The sequence below is a fragment of the Microcebus murinus genome, chromosome 5 (assembly GCF_040939455.1).
Source record: "Microcebus murinus isolate Inina chromosome 5, M.murinus_Inina_mat1.0, whole genome shotgun sequence".
Classification (NCBI taxonomy): domain Eukaryota; kingdom Metazoa; phylum Chordata; class Mammalia; order Primates; family Cheirogaleidae; genus Microcebus; species Microcebus murinus.
This window is the reverse complement of record NC_134108.1, coordinates 102,853,942-102,859,941: the sequence shown is the minus strand read 5'-3', so window position 1 is coordinate 102,859,941 and position 6,000 is coordinate 102,853,942.

Below are 6,000 nucleotides of genomic sequence, written 5' to 3'. Positions count from 1 at the left end.
ATCTTCCCTACCTTGGTGAAGGGGGAAAGAACAAGGTGGCCAGAAAGCAGAGGTCCTGGCAAACCCAGGGGGGAGAAGGACCCTTTGCGTAGCTGAGCAATCCCAGGACAGGGTGCTGGAGGCTCTCTTGGAGCATATGCCTGTCCTTGGATGAATCACTGCTGCCAGGGTATCGGACACATTGATTGGTCAAGCCTGGGTCGTCTGTTCAGCCCTGTTGGAGAAGGAGCTATGGCTGTTGAGAGCTTCAGCAGAGCCACGTGGAGGGCAAGAGGGGCAGCCCACCAAAGTGCAGGGGGTGCTGTCTCAGAAGCTGCAGGGAAACATTGCTGGGACGGAAAAACAAAAGCAGATGCTTAAGGCACACCTCATTCCCCCCCAAAACAGAGGCCCCACGAGATTCTTTCCACTGAAAGTTCCCGTGCATCTTGCCAGTATCCTGGGTGAAACCAACCCTGCTACCCAGAATAGGCTTCCCATTGAAAACCTCCAGGGGCCACCACGCACATGGATTCTATGTGAATGGCGCCCCTTGCAGTTGGACAATGTGGCATCCCTGAACTTGACCATGCCCCAAGCTTGGACCACGGATAGGTGGCTGAGCCATAAAGGAAGCAAGCTGCCTCTCAGAGGTATTGTCCTAAAACTCTAGCCAAAGAGCACATCCCATTTTGGGGGGTAGCTGTGTCAGTTAAGGCCAGTAAGGGCAATTCAGAGTATTCCAGTTTATGTGTGTGTGCCGGGAGGAGGGTGTTTATACAGGGAATGGTTACATGGGGAAGGAAGAACCGAGAAGCCAACGGTGAAGCACCCCAAAGATCAGCAACACTGGGAGGGGACAGAGGGAACACAGGAGGAGGTGGTGTTACTATAGCCCAGAAGCCAGAACCAGGTGGAAGTTTCTGGAGACACAGCAAGGACTGCCTGGCAGAAGCTGCAACCCTGGAGGGCTGCCTGGAGTAGCTGGAGCCACAGAAGAGACATGGCTGCTTCTGAAGAGGCCACCCAAGGCAGAGAGAGGGAGACAAACACCCCGGCCCTCCCTTCCCTCCAGCCTAGGCCCTCCCTCCAGTGGCTCCCACCAGCTGAACTCAGATGGAAGCCAGCTAACACAGGGGCCCAAGAAATGCAGGCTGCCAGGGCCTTTGTCCCTGTGATTCAGAGCAGCAGAGGAAGGGCAAGGAATGGCTCTGAGGACAAATAGGCAGATGACAGACACAACGGCCAATTGGTCTTCTATGGACTCCATGTTTGTGTCCCCCCAATGTCATATGTTGAAAGCCTAACCCACAATTGGATGGTACCAGGAGGTGGCACTCTGGGGAGGTAATTAGGTCATAAGAGTGAAGCCCCTATGATGGGACAAGCAAAGGCTCGTGCCAGTAACCCCAGCACTTTAAGAGGCCAAGGCAGGAGGATCTCTTGAGGCCAGGAGTTCAAGCCCAGCTTGGGCAACATAGGGAGGCTGGCCCCATCTCTACAAAATAATTTAAAAATTAGCCGATTATGGTAGCGCATGCCTATAGCCCTAGTTACTCAGGAGGCTGAAGCGGGAGGATCACTTGAGCCTGTGCCTCTGCACTCCAGCCTGGTGACAGAGCGAGACCTTGTCTCTATTTCAAAAAAAAAGAGAAAAGAAAAGAAAGAAAGCTAGTTCTCTCTGTTTCCACCACGTAAGGCTGCATTGGGAGACGACTGCGTGCAACCCAGAAGAGGGCCCTCCCCAGGCACAGAATCTGCTAGCACCTTGGTCCTGGACTTCCCAGCTCCCAGCAGTGTGAGAAATACATTTCTGTTGCGTATAAGCCGCTCAGTCTACCGTGCTTGTTATAGCAGCCTGAATGGACTAAGGCAAGGCCCCATCAGATCCTCGGCCTTGGGGAAGAGTGAAGACCCCAGAGCCATTTTCATGCAGCCTGCTGACAATCCCAGTTCTGGAAGCTTGACGCCCCTGAGCAACTATTCGTGTGTGTCTGCACATCTGAAAGGTCCTCGGCACACAGGTGAGGCTCGGCCCGCTGCTCACTCTTTAATCGTGGGAGTCTGAGCTGCTGCTTCCTCCAGATCCCACCTGGGCCAGGGGGTTGCCGCCAAAGGCTGAGCAGCCAGCAAAATGGATGGGAAGGAGAAAGCTCAGAGGCCTGCAGGGGAGGGGACAAGACAGGGGAATGCAGCGCAGGGACAGGAAGGCATCTGCCTTCTCCCTCTGGCTCCCTCTCTCTCCATGTGACACGCCTGCTCCCTCTTTACCTGCTGCGGGGAATGGAAGCTTCCTGAAGCCCTCCCCAGAAGCACATGCTGGTACCTTGCTTCTTGCACAACCTGCAGCACCGTGAGCCCAATAAGCCTCTTTTCTTTACAAAGTACCCGGCCTTGGGTGTTTCCTTATAGCAGCACAAAATGGGCTAAGACAGATGGATACATCTATCAAACTTTATCAGATTGTACACTTTAAAGATGTGCACCAAGTGTCAGCTATACCTTAACAAAGCCATTCTAACCAACGGAGAAGGAATGATCTCACAGAGGAAAACTGAGGCAGAGACACTTGGTGGTGAGGTGCAATGGGGGTAGCGCTGAGCACATGGCCTTGAGGGCCAGTCTGTCTGGGGTCCTGCCCTGGCTCCACCACTTGCTAGTTGTGTTGGATGTTACAAATAACACTGTGATGGACACCCTCGAACATAAAACCTTCAAGCACATCTTGGATGACTTCTTTAGGGAAAATTCCTACATTTTACTTAACCTCTTAGTATCTCGGTTTTCTCATCTGCAAAATGGAGATAACAGTGATGCCCATATCACTGGGTTGTAGAATTAAATAAATCTCTGTGTTTGTGAGTGTGCGTGTGCGTGTGCGTGCGCATGCGCATGACCTAGAACCGTTTCCCAACACATAGTAATTCTATGTTACCAGAAGCTGGCTGGATGCTAGGTAGGCAAACCCGCAGACGTCCCCATATCCTGTGGCATTGGCCAATGGTCTCCGGCTAGATTATTGGCTCCAGTAGCTCCAAGACCAGGAAGGGGCCACAAGGTGGGAGAAGGAGGAGGAGCAGGCGGTGAGAGCTGGGAAGGCCGTCTGAGTGCAGAGGCGAGAAAGATCGCTCAGAGCACCTGGCTTGTTTTCTGGGCAAAGCCCCTGGAACAGGGAAAAATCTAAATATTGTGATAACATATTTCCTTCCCAAATTTCATGCTGATAGAATTACTGGCCAGTAATTACCTAGTAAATTAGAGAATCTACCAGGACCCCAATTAAGTACCCGAGGACTTAATTGGTCCCTAATTAGAAAAAGTTGCCAAACGGGAACAATTATCTCTGTTCTCCATTTCATTTTCTCCCTCCTCAAGCCAAATCTCCCCTGCGTCCCCTCCCCAGTCAGCGGGAGGGGAAGGAGGCAGAGGCTCAGTGGGCATGGCCACTAGTGCCCACCCGTGGAGGTGACCCTAGGGCCCTCCCCTCTGCGTCCCCGGGAGCCCCAGGCACTCACCACGTTGTTGTCTAAGGGCTCGTCTCCATCTCTGGGTCTAGGCCAGGACCTGGCACCAGACAAGGCTTAGACGTGACTGCTGAACTGCAAGGACGACTCTGGGCCCGAGTGACAGTGCCTCCACCCCCATGCGGAGCAGGAGTTTACTGCATGACACTGGCTCACCACACCCTGTCACAGCCCAGAAACGCCATCCTCACTGCACCCAGCCTCTTGCATTCTGTGTTGCTCTGGACTTGGAGATATCACTTTGTTGCTGTTTTTGTTTTGAAACAGGGTCTCACTCATGTCTCCCAGGTAGAGTGCAGTGGCGTCATCATAGTCACAGCGACCCCCAACTCCTGGGCTCCAGCGATCCTTCTGCGTCAGCCTCCCGAGTAGCTGGGACTACAGGCATGTGCCACCATGCCCGGCTAATTTTTCTATTCTATTCTTGGCTAATTTTCTATTTCTTGTAGAGATGGAGGTCTCGCTCTTGCTTAGGCTCATCTCAAACTCCCGACCTCAAGCAATCCTCCTGCCTTGGCCTCCCAGACTGCTAAGATACAGGTGTGAGCCACCGTGCCCGGCCTAGAGACATCACTTCTGAGTTGAGGGGTCAGGAAAAGCTGCATGGAGCAGCTGGTATTTGGTTTGGGGAATTTGGAATGAAGAGGAAAAGCAGAAACAGTTGCAGACAGACAGAGGCGGGCAGCTCGGGGCAGGTGAGGGCCCAGGCTGGCGGAATCACGGGGGTACGTAGGGACGCCGCCAAAGATGAGGCTGGGGGGATGTGATGAAGCCGGAAGGACCACCGAGGGGTGTGGGCTTCACCCCTAAGCATTGGGGAATCATCTGACTCAGGTTCCCGGAAGGTGACATCAGTGCCCATTCTAGCCTCAAGAGGACAGAGACGAGAGGTGGAGGAAGGAGACAGCCAGGGGCTGCGGGGCAGGTGGAGAGGCACTGGAGAAGAGGGGCCAACAGAGAGGAGATGACCCAAACAGCTCTCATCAGAAGGCGAGAGGGCAGAGGGGGTTTAGGAGAAGACCAAACCAAATGCCTCATCTTTTGTCTGCGTCACTCACATCCTAAGGAAATTGTCCAAGATGTGCTTGAAAGTCTTCTGTTGAAAGATGTCCACCGTGGAGGAAGGGAGTAGTAAGAGAGTAGGGAAAACATTACGCTAGATGGAAGATGCCAGGCACAGAAATCACATATTGCAGGATCCCACGCACACGGATTATCTAGATGATACGCAACTGTTCAGAGACAGGAGGCAGATTAGTGGTTGCCTAGGTCAGGGGTGGGCGTGGGGTGGAATAGGGAGCGACTGCTAATGGGTACAGGGTTCTGCTTTGGGGTGATGAAATGTTCTAAAGTTAGGTGTTGGTGATGGTCACACAACTGTAAATACACTAAAAACCATTGCATCATGCACTTGAATTGGGTGAACTTTATGGTTTATAAATTATACGAATTATATCCCAATAAAGCTGTAAAACATTTAAAACAGGACAGGGGAATTCGGTGCACTGTGCGGAAAGTGGTTTCTGCCAGAGACTAAGGACGGCCCTGGAGCCCAGCAGAGAATGACGCTGCCCCAAAACAGGGAGACCCCCGCATGAAGAGAGAGAAACAAGGTGGCAGGGCAGGGGGCCCTTAGGAAACAGCTGCCAGGAGCTGGGGGGTAAGAGGAAGACCCACTGAGTGCGACACTCTTGTCCCAAGCGCCTTCCTTGTTGGCATCCAAGCCCGCGGGGCCCCTCTGGCCAACATGGCACGGAGGCTGCCCTACGTTCCGCCTGCTGGCTGCAGGAGAGTAACAGCCACCCGGCCAAGTCGCAGCCAAGTAACAGAGGAGGTGGCAGGCACACAGAGGCGGGCAGAGGAGAGAGAAACAAGAAGAAAGAAGCAGTGATAGCCCTCTTGTCCTCTGCAAAGGCTGGGGCCAGGAGTTCAAGCTGAGACAGAGCTTGACCCAGCTCCCCCCCCCCCGCCCCCAGCCTTAGGTGCTCACATCTCCAGGGCTGGGGCCAGGGGTTCCCAAGGGAAGCCCCACTTGGGGAGAGCAGACGAGGGAAGGGAAAGGGAAAAACACTTACCCATCACCACTTTTGTGCCTACCCCTCTAAGTGTCTTGTCTTGTTTAAGCCTCACTACAAGTCTGTTCATTCATTCATTCATTCAATAGATACTTATTGAGCACCTGCTCAGTGCCAGGCACTGGGGATAGGGCATCAAAGTTCCTACCTGCATGGAGATTTCATTCTCCGGGTGGGAGACAGGCCGCAAGCAAAAAGTAGATAAATACAGTATGTCAGACAATGATCATCAAGACGAGGGAACATTCGACAGGGAATGTGGTGGGTGCCATTTTATACATGGTGGTCGATCACGATGGCCTCTCCGATGGGAGGTGACATTTGGGCAGAGACCTGAATCAATGTTCGGGGAGGGGGCATTCAAAGCACAGGGAAGAGCAAGGGTGGAGGCCTGGGGGTCACACCTGGTCCTCTCCACTTTG